Source organism: Olea europaea, unplaced genomic scaffold, assembly GCF_002742605.1.
Source record: "Olea europaea var. sylvestris unplaced genomic scaffold, O_europaea_v1 scaffold274, whole genome shotgun sequence".
Lineage (NCBI taxonomy): Eukaryota > Viridiplantae > Streptophyta > Magnoliopsida > Lamiales > Oleaceae > Olea > Olea europaea.
In genome coordinates this window covers 130,469-154,284 of record NW_019245831.1, presented here as the reverse complement: position 1 = coordinate 154,284, position 23,816 = coordinate 130,469, and the positions used below count along the sequence as shown (strand labels likewise).

The window sequence follows — 23,816 nt, the reverse complement described above, 5'->3', positions numbered from 1 at the left end:
AATACCTATAAAATCATGGAAAGTCTACATTATTAGGATCCCAATCAAAGATTTCTTGCAAATAAGTGAGCTCAAAGGAGATTATAAAACCAGTTGTACACGTAACTGTACATACAATTCAGAGAAATAAGTTAAACAAAATTGGTTGTACTATTATCTAAAAGCTAACCTCCGACAATTTTGTAAGAGAGATTCTATTGAACTGCCAACCGCTGAAGATGATCCAAGAAGACCTCAAAGCTGACATCATCTGTAAAGAGGATATCGCCTCCAGGAACAGATGGAACATCAGAGTTATACGTAGCTGAAGGATTCAATTTTGCAAGCAAAAAACGAGCCTGCAAATAATTCATTCTAATCAGCAAAACTACATTATTATTTCTATAGAACTTGAGGTCCATTTCACGTAACACGATGCTAAATCAAGATATTCATGATACAACACCCCCAACTCCCCACCCACCTACGCCCAAAAAAATTGAAAAATAAAAGATGATGATTAAAGCTCACAGTTGAACTACTAATCCAGATGTTTAAAGCTCACAATTAGCCTCTGTTTCGGTTACATTCCATTTTGCTAGAGTTACTTTTCAAAGTCAAACATTAATTTTAACCACATATTTCGTAGGATCCAATTTTCCACCACTCATCTCTTGAAAAATCAAATTTTAGTAAAATGGAACGAAACCAAAACAGAATATTAACCTCAAGCAGTTACAGAAATAGTGATAATACTATGTCTTTCCGTAGCTCTCCCAAACACTCGCAACTCAATTTGCTCCATCAATTTTTAAGAAAAATTAAAGTGTCTTAGAGAAAATAAGTAAAGAAGTTTCACTCCACATACGCTTTAGTAACAAAGTTCTATTTTATATACAAGTTAACCAAACTGTTGATCACAAAACTGAAGAAACCTCGAATTCTCTGCTTTTTCTCTCTCGTTTCTCTAAGGATGCTCTCCTCATTCATGTATGCCTAGTGATGAAATCGAAGAAGACTGAAATAGTAGTTCGATTCCTCTGTTGCTTTAAGATCGCGCCTAAAGAATTTATCCCATCCCTTGACATCAATCACAAGTTTGAACATTATACCTCCTTAAATGTAAATAATAGAAATGCTACAATTTCTCAGACCTAAAAGCTTGGATATCGAAGACATCAGGAATTCTAGTTTGCAAAAAGCTTAGAATTGTTGCAGAGTTTCTGCTCCGCTATGGTACCTATCAAATTGTTAAATGCCTTCTACCATGGAACTGTACGTGTAAATAATTGATTTTAACATCATGTTTACGTTGTCTGGAAGGCAGGAAGGGAGAGAGGAGGAAATAAGAAAGGCAAAAGCAGAGAAGAATGTTTCATAGGATGGTGTACGTAATTTGAACTGAAGGAAAAGTTCGGCAATCTCTGAAGGGCAGAGAGAGAAGTAAGAGAGATCTCGCCAAAGCATGCTATTCTAATAAGTATTTGAACTGAAGGTACAGGCCTCTTCTGAATGACAGAAAAGTATTACGAGTTCCACTTAAAGCAGAGGGGATTCCCGGTAACTAAGACTAAAGAAGGCATGGATTCAGAAAGCAAAGTGTGTACTAATCATTTTTTAAGACATAAGATACTGCAACAAGAACTCCATAATGACTCCCTTTTGATGGGAAATGGTATGTTTTCCTTCTTTTTTCTTTCGTCTAAATATTAAGGAGTTAAGACCATTCCAATGCTCCTTTTTCCGAGCAAGCATATACATAGCAGCATATAGCGCGCCAAAAAGCTAAGTATGCGAGGCACCATTCTACTTCCAACATGCTAGTGTCCCAGTTAATCATAAACAAGATGCATACCTTCCCACAAAACTAACAGGTCATTTAACGCTAAAAGGAGTTGAACATCAAACAAGTTCAAATAGGCCTGCCTCAAGTGATTTCCTAGAATCAAAGATTTACGAGTTTATGAATTCCAAGACAACTTCTAAGCATGCAAAAAGAAAATAGAAAAGAAAGAAAAAAATAAATTAGTCTGGACAGTTGAAGTGACTCACTGACAGCCAGTTGCATGTCACAATTAGTAAGGTGTAAAATGTGAACAAGGTGTAGATTATGCCCAGTACGCATTTGTGGAAATATAGAATATTTACCTGAGAACCATGCTGATCACAAATTACTAAACGAGGTACTGGAAATCTTTCTTTAATTATTGCATCTGCATCTTCTCGTGGAGCTTGCAACAATTGAGTGAACGCCTGCAAGGATAGTAAACAATTGAATTGCACCCATCAAGTTAAGCTCAGATGCAAATTAACAGCGGCAGATCTTCCCCTAACAAGCTACTCAAGTTCATCCATCCAGAACCCAGAGTCAGTTATTTGACTTGGATAAAATAAAGCAACACCTTCATGAATGGATGTAGCTGCATAACCGATATGGTTAATTTATTGAGATATCCACAAACTTCCCTCTAGACCAACAAAGCCTCCTGATTGTGCTCATCCATGATAACTTTGTGTTGGGGAAGGGACGAGAGTGGATTTTGTTAAAAGAATAAAATGTGCTCATGTTTTAAATGTATAGAGGGTATGATAATTACCCCAATATTGCTTTACGGTTAGTTTCAAATTATGCATTACAAGAATCAATTTTAAAGCTTTTAACAGATTCATTGATTATGCAACAGAAATTTGTGATCACAATTCCAAAACAAATCATAATGGCTATCAGGTCTTGAGGGTTTCTCATTTTCGTCAAAGTACATAATACACATGATGAACAGCTATAATCAGTATAGAGTCAATATTTCTATACTAGAGTAGAAATTTGATATAAAACCAACACTTAAGGGTTTCTCAATTTTGCTTGAAGTACACAAAAATAAACATTATAAATGGTCACCCTTGTTCGATCCTCATTATTTTCAAAATACATTTCTCTCTTTTTTTCAACCACACATTTTTTAATAAAATAATATTACATACAGACCTAAAACTTCACTTATTTTTTAACCACACATTCTCCATCAATCTCCCATTCCAAAATACATTCTTCAATAAAAATAGGCCTCAAACATGCTAGTCAATACATGGAGTTGTGCATCTAACATAGATTAAAAAACAATAGCAGGCTGAATAATTATAAATATCTCGAAATGCTAGTTAATATTCAACTAAAAGTTTTAGTTCTTACTATGTCATATAGGGTGTAGTCCATTTACATCAAAATACATTTTTAGTCAAACTTCCAGAACAAGCACAAGACTACAATAAAAACAACTATCATGAAATATAAGAGGGCTTACAAAGGTGACAAGATTCAAAATCATAATAAACCATAAGAAAATGAAAATAAACAATATGATTATTATTATCCTTCTTGATGTAGTACATTCCTACTACAATTAATAATTTCCTACAATTCCTACTACTAAAATGTTTTATCTTTTTTAGGACTGCATTTTCTATTTAGTTTTCTTGTAATAGGACTTTTATATTTTATTTAATTAGGACTATAGTTTCTTTATTGAGTAGAATAGGAGTTTTAATTAGATTAGAATTTTATTCGTTTTCAAGTTTCTTTATTTCAATTTCCTAATACTATTAAGAATAAGAGATAATTTGCCTATAAATATAGGAGTATTATACACTTTTCAATAATAATCAATTATTATTCAATATATACGTGACATGATTGTTTAAATATCGTTTTTATTTATTATGTAATTCTTATTAAAAGAATTTTTCAACTCTTCCGCGCCAAAATTGGTATTAGAGCAAGCCTTAATCCGATGGCCAATGAAGGTACTGGTGGCAACCAAACCATCGACGACGAATGAAGGCTCGATAAGCTCGAACAACGAATTGAGAGGATCGACGAAACCCTTCACAACATCACTCAGATGTTGATTGCGTTGAGTTTTGAAAGGAATTGCGAACCCATAGAGCAACAAACTGACAAGAATTTACAGACTTTAACTGCTATGAATGTTAGTTGTTTCAACAAACATAGAACACGGCAACATGTGGCTAGAGAATTTCCTCGAGTCCCAACCAAGTTACAAAACACACAAGTTATCAAGAATTCTTTCTTCAACAAAACTCGAGGACGAGTTTTTTTTTTTCAAATGGAGGGGATTGATGTAGTACATTCCTACTACTAATATGTTTTATCTTTTTTAGGACTGTATTTTCTCTTTAGTTTTCTTGTAATAAGACGTTTATATTTTATTTAATTAAGACTATAATTTCTTATTGAGTAGAATAGGAGTTCTAATTATATTAGAATTTTATTAGTTTTCTAGTTTCCTTATTTCAATTTCCTAATACTATTAAGAATAGGAGATAATTTGCCTATAAATATAGGAGTATTGTACACTTTTCAATAACAACCAATTATTATTCAATATATACGTGACTTCATTGTTCAAATATTGTTTTTAATTATTATGTAATTCTTATTACAAGAATTTTTCAATGCTTCCGCACCACTTCTTTCCACTTGTTTGCACAATTTGCGTCTTTCAACAATAATTACTTTAACATAATTGAATTGCATTTTTTGATTTAGATTCTAGCTTATATATGGTTATATAGTTAAACTTAGGATCTGAGTCATCCTAAAAATTCAGAAAAACTTAAACAAAAATCATTAATCTGGAGAATAAAATTTTCCTTGTCCAACAGTAAAAGATATAGTAAGTTATCTATTAATCTTGATCTTTCAGATAACCAAGGACAAGAGTAAGAGCCCCTTTGTTATAGTATCATTCACAGCATTTATTATCTTAATGGGAGAGTAATATTCCCCTAGAGGTTGCAACCATGAACATCACCAAAACTGAAACAGCTTCATAAACTGCAACGAGTTTTAAGATTCTATTTCGCTATTCTCACAAAAAAGTCTACCAGTCGCAAATAATAAGAATTAACAAAGTTCATGTGGAGTTTAGGATGGTACCATTACCCTTCCATTTCCATTTTTATTTTTACTTTTGTGATAAAAGATTACTCAATACCTATACAAAATCAATCTTCACATATTAATGCTTGATACCAGGCACGTCTTCCTCTCATCTGTTTATTTTGTGTTGGTTTACTATTGATGATATATACTTCAAAAGTATCGCGAGGATAAGGTTATGCATGTGCTATTAGTTTTTACATCTAGTTACCTGATGTTCAGGCTGTTCATGATATCCAGCTTTTCGCCATTGAGCAATAGTGGATCCATGAAATATGACAACAGTGAAATATGAATCTAAAAGAAGGATTCTATCGGCAACAATGGAAGCCACATCAAGAAGAGCAGGTTCTGGTCCAGAATGAAAAGAGTAAGAGATCAATGAGGGTTGAATCATTACGACTGAATTAGCTACATTTTCTCTGTTGAGAATCATTCGAAAATGTGCCGTCTCATCTGGGCTGTTGTTAAAGACCTGTATCAGAAAAAGTCAAAATTGAAGCTCGAGAAATAAGATTTTACAGTTTATAATTGTAAAGCTGAATCTATGAACAATGCCACAATACGTGAGGTAAATGTGCATAAGGAATCTGATTTGCAGGAGATGCTCTGTTTTCCCTTGTTTTTATGTGTCTTTCCTTAATGCGTATATGTCTCAAATTCTTTTACACTAGTGATGTCCTTTCTCTGTCTCAGAACTTCAAACCTTTTGCGAGATCTTAATGATACGGAGGCATAATCTTGATATGTAATTTTCTATCTGTCACATAGTAACAGAATAATTTTCTTTGCATCTCTTTGGAGGTTCCACTGGGTAAACTTCAATAGATTCACAAAAAAGCTGGGTCGCTTTTGGAGTTAAACACTACATGCAATTTTTGTTTTCCAGTCTGGCAGTAGAGAATATCTTACCCTCCTTTTTCATACTCTCCATTTCTCTCTAACAAAATTCTCTCCTGTCACGTAAAATGTGTACAAGGAACAATCTATACATATAAAGAAGATTATCATGTACCTGGACAAACTGCGAACGTCGTAAATTAAACATGAACTGAGGAAATATTGAAAATCTAGGAGATAAGGTGAAAGAAGTTGGGGTATCCTTCTGGTACTCCCCAAACCGAGAACATATATGAATCAATGACTTATCCAACCATCTTATGGGGTCAAATTCAGCCTGCAAGGAACATCAAAAATGGATAAGGAAATCTGTCGTGGTGGAACCAAGGAAAAAAACTTGGCAAATGTCAAATACCAGGGAGAAGGGTAAATTATTGTGCACTAAGTGTGTAAATTATAACAAACTCAACAAAAATGCATCTATTTCACATAATGACCATCAACGGAGTCTACAACTCTATACATTATTAGAGAACTGATATATTTGTCAATACTTGTGACAACGTTTCATCTAAATTTCGAAGTTGATAGTGAACATGCTTCAGCCTCAATAGTTGCTGAGACTGGACTAACATATATCCAGGAACTAAGACATTTCGCAGAAAATACATTATGTATAAAAGATGTCTGCAAAAGAATTAGCATAAAATCATCACATGGAGGACAAAAGCATGTTCAAGTTCAAATGCAATACCTAATCATCAAGTTTACATGTATCTTATATGATCTCTCCATGGATTGCAGAAAGTGGAAACATGATAAACTAAAAATCCAAACTAGCAAATTTTAAAATCTTAATCAAATTATCAGCAGAGAAATTCGATCCTCAAGGTAAAGAAATTGCAATCAGCTTCATCAAAGGTCACCTTATCCTATGGAAATGTCAAATGGTTCCACATTAATACTAAGATCAAAACGACGACAAAATTCTACTAACATTTTCCTTGCTCAAGCACAACATAAAGAAACAAGCTTCCTTTCAACCAACTAAACATAAAAAAGGCATCAGTATACAACCTCGTTCTCCATTTTGAAAGAAACTTGGCGTGCCATGACTACAGCAGCTGCTTCTTGGTCAAATCCAGAAATTAGTTCCTACAGAAGAATCCAAAAGACATAGTTAGCCATATTCAGTAGTGAATAGAAAGAATCACAGAATTTTAATACACCTCGGAAGAAGGGAAAAAAATGGAAGATGCTTTTGATAGTGTACAAAAATAAAATTTTGGGAATTATTTTTTCCCTGGCATGCGTATATAAGCCTGTCTTTCTTCCCCATTTTCCAGTCCAGCAGTCCTTCACTGAGCCACTCCAGTAGGCCAAATAAGGAACTTGGAGGGAGTAAAGCTAGTATCAAGGAAATGAGGAAATATCAAAAGAAACTAATTGTCATGGCCGTATTCCAATTGCTGGGACATCAACCCATGTTGTGCTAATCCTTGTGTTTTCTCCAACCTGATTTGTCATAGTATCAAAGTACATGCCTTGCCCACAAAAAAGTACCAGCAGAGGAGATAGTTAACTTCTTACATGATCAAAGGAATAGATCACGTGTTTAAAAACTTCCTGCTAACAAACTTTTGACTGAATGATTTCCCATTGGAATTCCTTACATTATATAGGAATAATATCAATCTAAATATGGTAGATATAATCAACATAAATATGGTGAATATATTTATGTTAAGTGATAATCTTTATCAATTTTCGTGATCTTCGTCATTCTCCATGATCAGTGTTGATCTTATTGACATCCCCTCAAATTGCTGTTGGATGATCAAGCATCATCAATTTGTTGAATAATGTACAAAAGAACTCAAAAGGCCAAACTCCAATGGATAACCCAAAAATAACAACACGCACGGGCCACAATCTACACTTCCAAATTAAGCCCCACAAAAGAACTCAACACACCGAAAAGTCACACGTTGACAAAAATTCTATTAACCATTAACCACCACAAGAATCACACCTTAACTATGGACAACCACAAGAATCATACGTTAACAAAAAATCTGTCAACTTTGGACAACCACAAGAAACCGACAACCTCAAAGGTTTGAGTTATGCCCAAAGAAAACCAAGGATTCAGTAAAAATCTATGAGGTAGGCTCCGATACCATGACAAACTTTTGACTAAATGATTTTCCATTGGGATTTCTTACATTATATAGAAATAATATCTATCTAAATATTGTAGATGTAATCAACATAAATATGGTGACTATAATCATATATATAATTATGTTGAGTCATAATCTTCATCAATATTCGTGATTTTCATCATCTTTGTTATCTTCAATCTCCATGTCTCTATTGATCTCATTGACACCTGCGTCCAAGGAGATATTGTTTCTTTCTTTTCCTTTATGGGGCGATGGAAGAGAAGGGGTGTTGCTCTGGTTACTAGAAGGAACTTCTACGCGTTCAGTTTACCGCATATAAATTAGATCATACAAATTACTCCTGTAGATAAGATATTTTTATTTTAATCAGGGTGAACATTTGGTAGACATTAATGCAGTGTAGTTGTATTGATGACGTACCCCCCACCCCCAACACACACACACAAAAGAAAAGGAAACAACAATAACCCTTACTTCTTTGCTTCCAGGTCCAGCAATCCATCTTCTGGAGAGAGTAGTCGCACGAAGTCTCATTTGCCCGCTGCCATGCTGATAACTGGAGAAGGATATTTACAAAAATTTAGAGAAGCTCTATATAGAAAAGCAGAACAGGCTGCTTTCTCATAATTTATCAAAATATAATTAGCCCCTGTTTATTTCCCATTCTCTCTCCATGAAAATGAAAAATATGATCATTATCCATCACATCAAGCCACCAAATTTGAATTTCTATCTCTTGTGTGATCCATAACAGCTATATTTTTCATTCTCATTCTTACAAAAATGAGAAACAAACGGAGCCTTAGTATATGCTTACTAAGTCAAAAATTGAAAGTAGAACTGGTTGTTTTCTGATTGAGCAATAGCATCAGAGCACTCTTTCTTGACAACATCAAATATTAAGCATAACGAAGTAGTTTTGTCAAGGCCGCACAACTTCCATGCAGTGGTATTTCCCTGCCCAATTACAGTTTCAGAGCACAGAGGACCTTTCTGCACAAGCCCACAAATTTATAAACATCAGCCTGATGCAGATTTGGAAAATCATTCAAAAGCTATAGGTCATACCTTTTCAAGTGATGCACATGGGCCGATAATTCCCTGAATTTTGATATCCTTTGAGCAACTAATCTCAAATATACCACTGCATATGATAAATGTATTAGAGAACCTTACACAGTATAATAATAACAAAATAATTGAGAGTAACACCTGCCTCCTGACTTGATCAAACTTTGCACACTAGATAAACCACGTAGTTATATAAGATTCATCAAGCATCTATCTAACCCATTTCTGTATATAGTAATTAGATATCCAGATAACTAAATGCTAGTTAAGCATACTGCTGGTTGAGCATAATGGCAATATTTATTAGACATAGAAAAGAAGAAATACACGTTGAGAAGGTAGTATTACCATCAATTTCAGGAGCAAAAAGCATTAACATGCTGTGATCAAATAATTGTCATATATTCACGTCATAATAAAACTTATACAAAAAGTATCGATGAAATATAATACATCTAATATAAACAATGATTTTTGATGGAGGATGCAGCATATCAGCTACTTATTTCAGGCAAGGGAGCTTCAAAGGAAATCTTGGTCTTCAATGTTAGAAAAAGGGCAACGTCAAATTTCAAGCAAATATTATGCGGAGGCATTAAAATAAATGTTCATCTCTCTTAGAACTAAATATGTTTTTGATTTTGTATTGTCTAAATAAAACCTTAACAACAGAAAATTTTAACCTTTGTTTGATTTTTGTTTTTTCAAACTCATTTTTCATCAAACTCATTTTCAACAATTTATTCTTCTAACAAAATATTTTTGCACGTGAACCTATATCACTTCCCTAATACCATTCTCCCCAAAAAATAAAATAATAAAATTAAATTAAATTAAATTATAAAAAAATCACGTTTCACAAATTCACTTCTCAAAAAATCAAAATAAAACAATGGCTTATACTCGAGGTCATACCATGTTACCTAACTTAATAAAAGTTGAATTGAAATACTCTTCTAATAGTTTTATTGAAGGATCAAAAATTTAAAATTATTGAGAAAACATCCTATTGAATCATCTCTTTGCTAATTTATAAATTTACATATATTTCTAGATACACTAACCATCTTCTGTAGTTTACATTCCCGAATTAATACTTGCCCCTTTTAGACGGTATAAATTCCAATTACTTTTCATTCTCTGCACAGGTTATGCCCATGCATGTATCAATATTGATGGCAGAATCATCCAGCGTACAAAATTAGACCCCAAGTAGTCGAACTACATCTGTGTGTTACAATGAAGGATTTACCATGTCATAAAATAGCAATTTATTTAAAATTATTGAGAAAACATCCTATTGAATCATCTCTTTGCTAATTTATAAATTTACATATATTTCTAGATACACTAACCATATTCTGTAGTTTACATTCCCGAATTAATACTTGCCCCTTTTAGACGGTATAAATTCCAATTACTTTTCATTCTCTGCACAGGTTATGCCCATGCATGTATCAATATTAATGGCAGAATCATCCAGCGTACAAAATTAGACCCCAAGTAGTCGAACTACATCTGTGTGTTACAATGAAGGATTTACCATGTCATAAAATAGCAATTTAAAAAAAAATGAAAAGGAAAAATGAAAAATAATGCTAGTCTTTGAACCTGAAGAGAAGTGAAATGCTAGATAATGAAAACATAGATTTATATTGTGTGGTGGTTTTCTTTATGTAAGTGGGTCATAGTAAAGATGGATATTGAAAGGTTGGTTGGACATTTATTGAATTATAAATTCCTTGGCTACAGAGAATTCATAAGGAAAGATATATAATAGTTTTCTTTCGTATTCAAAAGAAAAGATATAGACTTCATGTTCTTAAGTTTAATTTTCAATATATCCAACAGAATATTATGATTAAACATTATTCAGCACTTGCTCATCCTAAATAACCACTGTTGAGTCACAAAATTTGACTGAGTAATGTGTTAATCCAAAGTGCCATGCTAGTACTTTGGCTCCATATGTAAGAACAGAAGACTTTTGTGTGTGAGCATGTACTTTATTAACTACACTAGTGAAAGAAAACTGAAAATTCCTTGGAGTTATAACATATCTAGTCCCAAAGCTTAAATGTCTAGTGAGCTTTTAAGGGGTCGACTTGGCAATCCAACTTTCGGACCAGTGTAAGACTGATTCAAGAAATAATGGTTATTTAAGGAGAAATCGTTTGTGTAACAAAACTGGTTTCGCTTTGCAGGTCAGCTGCCAATGAAATCCATAAAGTAACTCAAAACACAGTATAGTTAATAAAATTTAGGGAAAATTGCAGCCAAGATACCAAACCTTTCGTTAATTAGCAGACTTTGCCTAAACCTTTCATTTGTGCCACCGTGAGTACCAAACCTTTAAAAAATGTGCAGCTCAAGTCGAAATTGACGGTTTCCGTCTGTTTGACCACAAATACCGTTAGTTGACCCCAAAAATTAAAATTTTAATTATTTCCCCAAAATAAGGTAAGGTCATTCTGGACATTATACATTTTCCCTATTAAATTAAAAATTAGAAAAGCAAAAAGCAAAACCACAACCACCCACCCCCATCTCCTTTTTCCCCAAACCAAAACCACTCCACCCAACCACCACATTCATGGCCGGCAGCCATTCACACCGCAAAATTCAATCTGTTACAAATTGCCAGCCCAAATGGCACCGAAGTTGAAGGTCAAAGTACGTTTGAATCTCCATGGGATTGCCTCTGTTGAGTCGGTTACTGTAAGTTCTCTGGATAAAGCTTCTTCATTTGTTTATGATGCTAGTTCTTTTATTTTATTTTATTTATTTATTTGGTGAATTAATACACTTTTTATGTGCATAAGATGTTGGAAGAGGAGGAAGTGTAAGTTCCAGTTGTGAAGGAGTCAGCAAAGGAACCAACGAAGATGGAAACAGATGAGACTTCTGCTGATTCTGTTCCCTCAATTACCAATGAAATTGATGAAAATATGCAAGATGCCAAAATTGATGCTGGGACTGAAAATGGCACCCCAGAGCCAAGAGATAAGCCTATTCAGATGGAAACTGAGGTTAAGGTTGGGTGGAGTGGTTTTGGTTTGGGGAAGAAGGAGATGGGGGTGGGTGATTGTGGTTTTGCTTTTTGCTTTTCTAATTTTTAATTTAATAGGGAAAATGTATAATGTCCAGAATGACCTTACCTTATTTTGGGGAAATAATTAAAATTTTAATTTCTGGGGTCAACTAACGGTATTTGTGGTCAAACAGACGTAAACCGTCAATTTTGACTTGAGCTGCACATTTTTTAAAGGTGTGGTACTCACGGTGGCACAAATGAAAGGTTTGGGCAAAGTATGCTAATAAACGAAAGGTTTGGCACCTCGGCTGCAATTTTCCCTAAAATTTAATCTTTCATACTTGCTTTTAGTGATGAAAATGGCAATAGATAAAAATGGGGCCACCTTAACTTTGAAAACTCGTTCAATTGCATTGTACCCTCTGCCTCAGTTTGAAGCAGTGCCTGTTTTCAACAAGATCTACATCTACCGTTGCTTGTATGGTTTCAAGTATGTAACATCTAAAATATTGAACAAAAGCCAATGAAATTGTTTGATCTCCCACTCCTTCGCATCACTATCTTTTCTTGTTTCCAACTCTTCATCATTCTACGATCTTTAGCTGTTTGTGATACAAATAATAAGCTCCTTTCCTCTTGTCATCATCGCTCTATAGGAGATCACTCAAAGGTTTCAAATCATTTCATCTCTTCCAAGTCCAGCCAAAGAAGCTCTCACAAAAATTTACCCCAGGGATTGTGCCCTCCCCAGACATGTCATTAAACAATAACTGCCCTATCTCAGAGTGAAGGGCATCCAGAGGTCGATCCAAATCTATTTTTATTCTCTTCAGATTCTCGTCGTAGTTGTCCCACAAAAAAAATGAACCATCATTGTCCTTTTCATTGCGAGCTTTCTTGTCTTCAGAAATAAAATCACGTAAATTGTAACTCAATACAATTATTTCCCGTAATCTGTCGTCATTACTCTAAACTGGTGAAAATGTTTTTTTAATCTGCTTATGCTTCTTCACAGCTGGTCCCAAGTCCGGATAAAGAGAGGGTTACCGGAGGTTGGTGTACATCATAAAACTTGGTCATGTCTTATTACATGAATCTTCAGAACATTTTGTTGAATCCTTGTAGGCACAAGGAAACAAGGAAGTTGAAAAGAAATCATTTCTCATTAAACTGTAGAAGCAGAAAAGCATCCATGCACAATCTACAAAATTATCATGATTGTGTGTACAAAGGACATGACAATGTTAAAATATTAGGCACTAAGTCAACTAGAAACCTTTCAGGACTCTCAAGACCATTTTAAGTTGAAATAAATATTGTAAAGAGTGAAGAAATTCAGAGTAAAGGTAATTCTATAAAATTGTAGCATGAAGTGGAAAGAAAAGAGTCAATCCAAACCTTACTTTGATGACAGCCCCAGACTGTGGTCACCAGACTGAAAGACACGTCTCAATGATTCCTTGAAAACAGAATGGCCAAAACTTTCTGCAAGAACAAGGAGCCCTCCAGTTTTCTCAACCGCAACTTTAAGTTCAGCAACCCCCACCTAGTAATCAATGAAGATGATGTATCATGGAGAATGAAGATTTCCTCAATTCCCAGTAACAAGCACAGTTTGAGAATGAAACACATAATTCAACAAATTTAGCCAACCTAACACAACCCAATCATGAGTTCATGTACTAAACATATGGGGGAAAAATAAAAACCTTATGCACAAGGATAGTCTAAATGCTAAGTAGTTTCTTAAATTTCTAAGTCGACCATGAGAAGAAGTGAGCAAGCATGAGTCCAACAGATAAATCTACCATACAAGTATCTGATATAACACTAGTACACCACCTCCCTAGTTTCAGTTAGCCAAAAAAGGGCCAGTAGCTGTCAGAAATCAGAAAGAAGTAAAAAGTACGCTGACTTCTCATGTCACATAGATTTCATTGTGTCTTTCCATCCATGAAACCACTGAGTTTTCACCCTTGGCAGTAGAGGTGGGCAAAACCCGACCGAAACCGCCTAACCCAACTTGGTTGGGTTGTTTTTTTTTTATTTTTTAGGTGGGTTCGGTTTGTGAGTAAAGTAGTCAAGTCGGGTTGGGTTGGGTCGGGTGACGGGTTAACCCAAAAACCCGATAGAACCCACCCAACCCGACCCGAATACTAAAAAAAATAACTTAATTTAAAAACTGAAGAGTGAAGACAGAAGAGTTAAGAAGCTGCAGCCCCAATTTTTTTTCTTTCATTCCTTGCTCTCCTGCCCAAGTCCAACCTCAGCCGCTGTCAATCTTCAACACCGACGGCCAATCTTCGTTTTTGCTTGCCGATTTTCGTTTTATTACATGTTAAGTCATCACTAAGTCATCCTTCTCTTTGGGATTTATCTGGGCTTTAAAGTACATGGCATAGGTGGTGGCTAGAGTAGTCCAAGCTTGAAGAGATGTAGAAGAAGAGAACTATGGAGGGAGAGTGTTAGCAATTAGGACATCATTCTAGCTTATTTTCTCTTTCACTTTTCTACTTTCTTTTATCTTCTTTTCCTTTTGGAATAATTCTTCTTGTATATCTGGAACTTTAGAATAATTTGCAATGCTTTTTCTTTCATTTGATGCAATAGGTTCAAGGATTATTATATTATTAGTGAATTCTTGATGTGATGTTCTAATTAATAATATGAAGATTTAAGTTCTTTTGAATCAGTTTCTTGAAATCTTGATCCATCAAGAATACACACACACACACACACACAGACATATATATATATATATATAATTTTCTCAATATAATTTCTGTTGTTGGTTCTATAAATGAATTGACTTGCATTTCAATTATTTTGGTTTTTATAAAAAACTAGTGCGGAATGGTTATAGGAATCAAATTACTGTCTTAATAGGGTTCGGTGTGCTATTTAATGGTTAGTTGGTACAGAGAATATGGGTTATTGGAATCAAATTACTGAGGTGAGCATTTTGATTTCAGTTTCATGCTTGCCAACTTCTCTGCCAAAGTGTGGATTCTTTGAATGACCTAAGGGATATCACTAAACAGTTGGATAAAAAACCAGATTGCTGAAGCACATATAGTTGCTTACGATGTTGTTTTCCTTCTCTTGATGAGTCATATTTCGAATCTAATTTAGTTCTTCTTTTGCACCCTCCAACAATTTCTGCCAGCAAATTTTTGTTTGTGCCAAATGCCAATAGTTTTTTGGCTCAATACTGTAACTTTGCAGTTAGATATGTAATTGTTATTGGATAATTATTTTGATGGATATTTGATTAACTGTACTATTTTATATTTGAAATTTATTGCTGTTGGAAGACTATATTAATGTTGCTTTAAATTTAATATTTTGGCGACTTTAATATTTGTTGATAGGTTGTCCCAAACCCACCAACCCAATCCAATCCGACCGACATTTGGTTGGGATGGGTTTCAATCTTTTCATAGGTTGGTTTGGGTTGAATATTAATCAAACCGATCATATTGGACCTGACCCAACCCGACCCACGCCCACCCCTACTTGGTAGGTACCCACTTAAAATCTTCTCTGTACCCACTTCTAGTTTTGTCCTTATCATCCAACTTCCGAATTCATTGGACTTGTTCATACACCAGCATGACTTTATATATCCTTTGAAAATTTAACCATGTGAAATCCTTCTTCATTAAAAATGAACTTTGAGAGAATGGCTAAAGATAAAGATGTCACGGAAAGCCGCTCAATTTTTCCGATCAAGAACTAAAGCAGTTATTCTTCTTTCAATTCTAATGAGCTTACTGTTATAGCAATGTAAAAAAGGTTAATGTGGTAGCCTATTATCCAGACCATTGAAGGTAAGATAGAAAGGCTAACAAAAACTAGTTAGCTCCTTTGATGTCCACGACCCAAAAATTTCAGGAAAACAAATCTATACTCAAAAGGTTCATATGGCACTATTAGATAAGAGCTACACTGTCAAATGTCCTCAGCTGTTGCAGCAATTGCAGGTTCCATCCCAACTCGTTTGCTGGAGGGAAAGTTGCAGACATGATTCCTATTCTTTGGGGTGACTGGACTTGGGTCCCTGTTTCAATTTTTTGGAAGCTGGATCCCTGACGTTCAACTTTCACGGCAAATCCATCCTTTCAGAAGGTTTACATCCGAAACCGGCTTAATTCAGTGGAAAGACAATATTAGTGTCACTTTCAAGTAAACAAAAGTAAATCTAAAGAAAAATGAACGCCCTCCTCCCACCATCCAGCTCTGTTCTCCAACCCCCTAACTTTAGTAACACCCCCACTTTCTCAATGTCCAAGCACAACCCCAATTCTCCAGCACTCACTACACAGTCCCACCCTCTACCCTCTGATGCTCGGACTCTTCGATATAGTTGGAGTACCCTTGTCGAAAACGACACAATATGGGTATAAGTATAAGGTATATATCGGATCCTCCAAATTTCAATCAAACACACTTCACCTTTTTGCTTTTTCTTCTTTCTTCATTTTTTTCCCTTTTCCTTTTCTTTCTCATTTTTGCTGTCTATAAACCTAGTATCGCCTCTAAGAGGGTGGAGAAAGGCGACGACACTAGATTTCCTCTTCTTCTTCTCTCTTTCCCTTCTTGTTTTCCTTCTTTCCCTCTCTGTAATGTGGTTTAGGGTTTTGTTTGCATAAAATGAAAATGGATTCCATATAGAGATATCAACAAGCCAAGTTGAAACTCGAGGCTCTGGCTCAGCTCGAGTAAAATGGTGCAAGCTTTTTCCAAACTCGACTCAAGCCAAGCTTTTGCTCGCCCAAAAAAATCTAGGCTCAACCCAAGCTTTTGGCTCGAGCCTTACCGAACCGAGCCGCTCGATTTTTTTAATTCGTGCCAATTCTAACATTTTTTTAAAAAGGTTAAAATTTGTGCAATTCATACAAATTATAAATTAAATAAAAATTACAACCCTCCTCTTTTTTCTGAGTTTAGAACCGACTACAATCAATGTATGTTAAAATTGTATACGAATAAAATATTTTGTATACAATTTTTCTTAAAAAAAATAAAATAATAATCCATCTATATTCTGTGGTTATCATAACAAAAGATACTGAATATTATAATAAAAGAAACTGAATATTAAAGCAAAGAAACTGGAGATTGAAGTTGAAATTAAAATACTAAAAGTTAAAACTTAAAACTAATTAAAATTGTTACGAAACTCAAAATTTTAACTCATATGCATAGGAAAAAAAATATGATCTTTTAACTAAGTCTGAAATTCAAAATTCAAATTAGAATTTCAAATTTAAAGATTGACATAAAACATCTACAATAGCTACCTCATCAGGCACATAGGTGCCATTATGCTAATTTCAAATTTAAAGATTGACATAAAACAACTACAATAGCTACCTTAACGGGCATGTAGGTGCCATTCTGCTGCCTTAAATAGTTGCATGATAAGGTATCATGATTTTTCCCTAAAGCTCGGCTCACGTGCCAGCCCGTGTTGAGCTCAGTCCCTCCGCTCCATGAGCTAGGCCGACCCGGGCTTTTCCTAGGCCGAGTCATGGGTTGCCCGAGCCAGCAAATTTACATCCCTAGTTCCATATAGTACTACTTAGTGCTCTACTAAAAATTCCTCATTTTCTTTTTGATAAAACATTTAGTAATTAACTTCCCATAATTGAAAACTAAACCCTAAAATTTTACTTTATTTGTCTTAACCCCTTATTTAATACCAATTTCTTTCTTTTTGAGCAATTGATTTTGTTCTATTCAAAATGACATTTTGGATTAGTAAAAAATTGAAATTTGAAAGATGTACCCACTACCCGTTTCAGAAATTTAGACTCTTTTTAGTCATATCCCTATATCTTATATTTTAAAAAATAAAATATCCGACACTTAGATACATACCTAAAGATGTAAATATGGCTCGTCGGCTTGGCCTACCCATGGCTCGGCCAAGGAAAAGCCCGAGCCAGCCTAGCTCGTGGCTCTGAGGGGCCGAGCTCAAGCTCGAGCCTAGCCCCATTTTGAGGCGTCTGCTAGAGCCTGAGCCGTCGAGCCACACGGGGCAGCCTGTAAGTCAAGCCTTAGAATTTCAAATTTGAACTTCAAACTTAATTAAAACGATTATATTTTTTGCTCTACATATGAGTTAAATTTTTTAGTTTCGTAATAACTTTCTTCAATTAGTTGTAAGTTTTAACTTACAGTATTTTAACCCTCGTTTGGCCCACATTTTTTGGAAATGAAAATGGGTAGAATAATGTTTTTTTTTTTTTTGAAAAAAGGGTGACTGAAAAAGAAAGAAAAATTTTCGGTTTACATATAATATTATTTTATGGAAGATTGTGTGGTTAAAAATAAGAGAAAAAAGAATGTAATTTAATGAGATTCAAACATGGGCTTAATTTCAACTTCAATATTCAATTTCTTTGCTCTAATATTCAGTTTCTTTTACTCTCATATTCAATATCTTTTATAATAATTGCTATAGAATATAAATGTATTATTTGTTTTAAGAAAAATTGTACACGAAATATTTTATTCGTATTTAATCTTAACTCCGCCTATGTTGATTATAGGCGGTCTCAACCCCGAAAAAAGGAGGGTTGTAATTTTTATTTAATTTATAATTCATATATATGGCACAAATTTTAATTTTTTTTTTAAAAAAGTGTTAGAATTGTCATGAATTTAAATAAAAAAGAGAGAGAGAGAGAGCCGACTTGGCTCGGCTCTGTAAGACCCCAACCGAAAGCTTGGGTCGAGCCTAGATTTTTTGGACAAGCAAAAGCTCGGCTTGATTCGAACCCGGAAAAAACTTGCACCATCTTACTCGAATTGAGCCCGAGCCTCGAGTTTCAGCTTACGAGCTGGCTCGACTCGACTTAACTTGTTGATATCCTATACGTACTTGAGTATGAGAATTATAGGCCCCACCCAATCCTTCCCCCCTCCCCACCCAACAGAACCTACAGCATTCTCTCTGTCGATTCTCACATCTTTCATAAGGGTAGAAAACTGTCAAATTTGAGCTCTTGTCAGTTGTACCTACAAACATTTAACAAGTGCAGAATAATGTCTTAATTCATTAGAATATACTTGTTAGTTAATCTACTTGATTGACCTAATAATGACATTATTGTAGAGATAAAAAGTTGGCTGATCTAACTTTGAGGTGATTACAATTATGTATTAGCTCTTCAAAAATTGCAGAATTAAATTAACTGGTTGCATTTCATGTTATTTCTGATGGCTGTTACTTTATGAAAAAACATATCATTTTTACGTACTTCACATCAATTTTTATAATTTCAGAATTGTGATGTTAACTTTTTGTTTTTGGTTCATGACAAGTTCTGTGTTTCCATGCATACCAATTAATCACAGCATTATTCACTGCAAAGTTGATCCTCCATTTTGCTGTATTTTTTCATGAATCTCTACATCCAACCTTTGATGTCCAGACTCTTCGAAATAGTTGAAATACCAGTGTCGGACACGACACGACATGAGTATGGGTATAGAATATATGTCGGGTCCTCCAAATTTCAATCGAACATTTGCCCTTTTTTGCTTCTTTTTTCTTTTCCTTTTCCTTTTCTTTCCCGTTTCTACTCTATAAACCCAGCACTGCTTCTGAGAGAGTGGAGAAATGCGACGGCGCTAGGTTGTCTCTTCTTGTTCTTTCTTTTTTCTTTCCCTTTTCTTCCCTTATTCCTTCTTTCCTTCTCTGTATTAGTAGCTTAGGATTTTGCGTGTATAAAATAGAAATAAGTTTCATATAATGCTATTCAGTGCTCCACAAAGTCCAAATTGCAATCAAGTCCCTCGTTTTCTATTTTATATAACATTTAATAATTAACTTCCTATAATTGAAAACTAAACCCCGAAATTCTGTTTTATTCATCTTAACCTCTTATTCAATACTCATTTCTTTCTTCGTGAACAATTGATTTTTGTCTATTCAAAATGACATCTTGGATTAGTAAAAAAAATTGAAGCTTGAAAGACACACACATACCCGTGTTCCTTTTTAACCATGTCCCCGTATCTTACATTTTAGAAAATAAAATATCCGACACTTGGATACGTACCCGAGTCCGAGCATCATAGCATCCAACATGAGGCATGGTTTGGATAACGATATCTGAGGACAATGTTGGGGTGCAGAATAAATTGGATTATGGAATGAGAAATGGAGGACGACAGGACTGCATGTGGGAGGCGGCGGCTAGACTAGACAGTGGGAGAGTAAGCAATCAAGTGGGTACTGGTGTTGGGGGTCAAATGGAGCAAGAAGAACATTGATCTTTTCTTTTTCTATTTATCTTGTAATTGATTGAAAGTAAGCATTTGGTTGGAAGGGCAAAAATGTTTTTTCACTGGAATCAACACTTGTTTTACATGGAACCTCTTGAAAGAAACTCTTTCGCTCTTTGCGTTGAAAACCGAAGCGAGGGAACTGTAAGTCAATTAAATTAAAATGAGGAACCAATTAGCAATCACCCCAAAGAATGGGGACAGTTACTGCATTTTTCCCTTTCCTAGTTGCACAAATTATGTTCTTCATTGTCTACAGCTTTGTAAAGAAAATCCAGGGGCAGCCTTTCTAAGCATTTACACAAGCCAACTATAGTGTATAAATTCTTTTGTTTCTCCCTTTCTCCTCCATTTTAACTCAATTTTCCGGGGAATCAAAATCTAGTGTAAGATACCAGTCAATAAAGAAAATTAGATAAGCAGAACCAGTAGTATAGAATTGCTGCGAGATGAAAAATACGATAACTAAAACCTCAAGACCAATCAAGCAAGCATATAATTTCAAAGTTCCAAAGAGGTTCAATTTATAACATAACAAAAAGGGCATAGAACCTTGAACTCAAATCAAAACATCTCTTTTTCATAACAAAGGACATCAATACCTGGTCAAGTGCACAAGCAAAAACATCTAGCACATGTCCCTGATGAACAAGCTGCTTTGAAAGTTCTCCATAGAACTTTACAGCTTTGTGATAATGAGGTGCAGAATCTTTGTCCAGATCCTTGTGAGAACGCATAGGTTCAGACAGAATTTTGGACACAATCTGCAAATATAATTACAAATATAAATAATGAAATAAAGCAAAAAAGAAACAAATCTAGTGCCCAGGAGAATGAAGAGTAAAAGACAACTTTGTAGAGTATTATGGTGAAATTCAATGGGAAAGAGGATTTTTCAATATTAGATGGGATAAGAAAAAGTCACTATGAACAAGCTGGGTTCTTTATCTACAATAAATTTTATCCCCGCTCCTAAACTTCTTGATGCTATGCAAACTAACATTAAGCCCCAGTTCGACAACCATTATTTAAAAACTCTTTTTCTACCTACTCATTTTAAATCACATTCACACAATAAAAAAATTTGCAACTAAACCCAAAACTTTTCCGTACTTTTTAACCACACACTCTCTTAAAATCACTATTCAAAACATTGTTTTCCCAAAATAATAGTTGTCAAACAGGGGCTAAATACTACAACGCATACGGTCTACACGGTCTACTTACTGAAAATATGTTTTCTGGAAGTACTAGAGCACATGATTTNTCATACACCACACTTCATTTCTTCACAAAACTCATTTTTCCAATAAACATAAATGGGCAGGAAATGCATGCTTAAGAACCTACTGAATTGAGAACAAACTCGCAATCGGATGCAGGCAAAAGGAATTTTGCAATACTTTCCTGTGAAAGCCCATCTCTTACTCCAGCGATAACACCTGTACTTGGCCTTGGCCTTTTAGCAAAGAAGCCCATCTGGTCTAACACCTGATCTTTAGTCACCTCCTTTGACCCCCTGAATACATGCACTTTGGGAATCTGTGCAAACCCCAGCTCATGAACTTGTATATATGTCCCAAAAGTAATCAACCCAATCAAACAGTTCTCAGGTACCATTCCCAACACCTGCATATGAGGATAAAATCATCATCCTTTAAACAGGCATACACGGAAGTTGAACAGAAAGTATCATGCTGTCGAATGTTATCCCCCCAATAATATGTAGAGATATGAAATGGGCATTCAAAAAAAAAAAAAAAAAACCCAAGCCCCTTATATTAGCATAATATCAAAATAGAACAAAGAATTGTAGAAGCATATAATCAAATGTTATGCCAATATTTTGTAAAATTATGAGCTGGGCCTGTAAAATTTAAAAAACCAAGCTTCTTTTTTGTCTTCGTCTTCTCTTAGGAAAGAATGCACTGTCCACATTAAAATAATCGAAAAAGTTCTTCAAAGTACATGCTTGCATCTAGAAGTTAAGGATTTAATTGAGAGACAAATCAATTTATTCATCTATATATCTTTGATGTGCCCCGAGAAACCAAATTCCATTTTTCTATCAGAAATGTCACGTAGATTTTCATATATAGCTAGCAATGAATTTTGCACTCAAGGCCGTTTACCTACTCTAACATAATGTAGTAGCATTGCCTTGTCTAAAAATTTGGAAGAGTTCGAGATAAGAAATTTGATTATGTATTAAGTTATATATCTTCATCAAATCCAAACACCTAAAGGTTTATCTCCTCGCAATAACATTTCAGTGAAGTAAACAATCATCCAGAGTTATCCTCGCCAATATAACAAAATTCTTACTGTCAAGACTTTTAAGAACAATCGAGCATATGTGGAACATATGAACATAAATAACTTACTTTTATCTCTAGCAACTAATCTTTTACAAGATGTTATTTAAAAAAAAATTACTAAAATATCATTTCAAGCTCTTGAAACACCAAAACATCCTCAAGGCCTTTGGGATATTAATTCCATTTCAAGAATATTGTAATCTATCCATCATGCATAATTATCATTAATAAATATGTAAAATACCATAAATTAACACGTAGAAATATTGAAATTCTTGAAAATTTTGTAACATCAATTAATGAACTATATTACTCCTTAAAGTCCGTTGATAGAAAATTAAAAATTCAGCTGCACCTGTAACAGAGCAGATTTTAAGAAACCGAGTTCCTCCTCAATAACACAAGTATCCACCACAAACAAGAAAACGTTACTACTCCCAAGTTGCGACTTCTCATTCGTAGCCGTCGTCTCATACTCAATCGTGGTGTTCTGCGGGTAGAGCTCCCCAGGCAAATTCTGGTCGAGTATCGACTGGTAATGCGGGGGGAAGTAGTTACGCTGGAGGCAGAAGCTACAGATCCAGATCTTATTAACGGAGGAGAAATCGACAATCGCGAAAGGGTTTATTACGGATCGGCAGTTGCGGCAGCGAAGCGGGGAGTAGGGAAGGAGCGGGGAGGTGGAGGGGAGAGGTTTTAAGGGAGTGTAGATGGCGGAGATCGGAATTACGCAGTTCGCCGCGTCGGATTTTGTACCCGGGAGAACATTCCATGGCATTCGGACGGAGTCCTGGAATTCTAAGTCGAGAAATTCCGTCATTTTCCGTCGGTGCTCCGGTGATCGTTCAGGTGATTGAAGGAGTTAATTCTAGTGTCTGTGTTGTCCGGTGTAGTGCTCTTAGGAAATAGATTTTTATTATTTTTCTATTTTTCTGACAAAAATGAAATTGTTTTTGTTTTTCGGCTTGTTTTTCTTTTGGGCTGTTTCGTCCAGAAATTTGGGCCTAAGGCCCACTACCTTTAGAGGAAATTAGGCTGCGTACCCTATAAAAAAGGATTTTGATTTATACATTTTAAACTAATTAAACATTTTTAATACAGTAATATTTTCTGTCTAATTATGAACTAAA

The 23,816-nt window shown here is 34.8% G+C and overlaps 1 pseudogene; it reads right to left on the bottom strand.

Annotated features, from left to right (window-relative positions):
• On the bottom strand, nt 1–23,615 carry LOC111383698 (annotated as a pseudogene).
• Between the last annotated feature and the right edge of the window lie 201 nt (nt 23,616–23,816).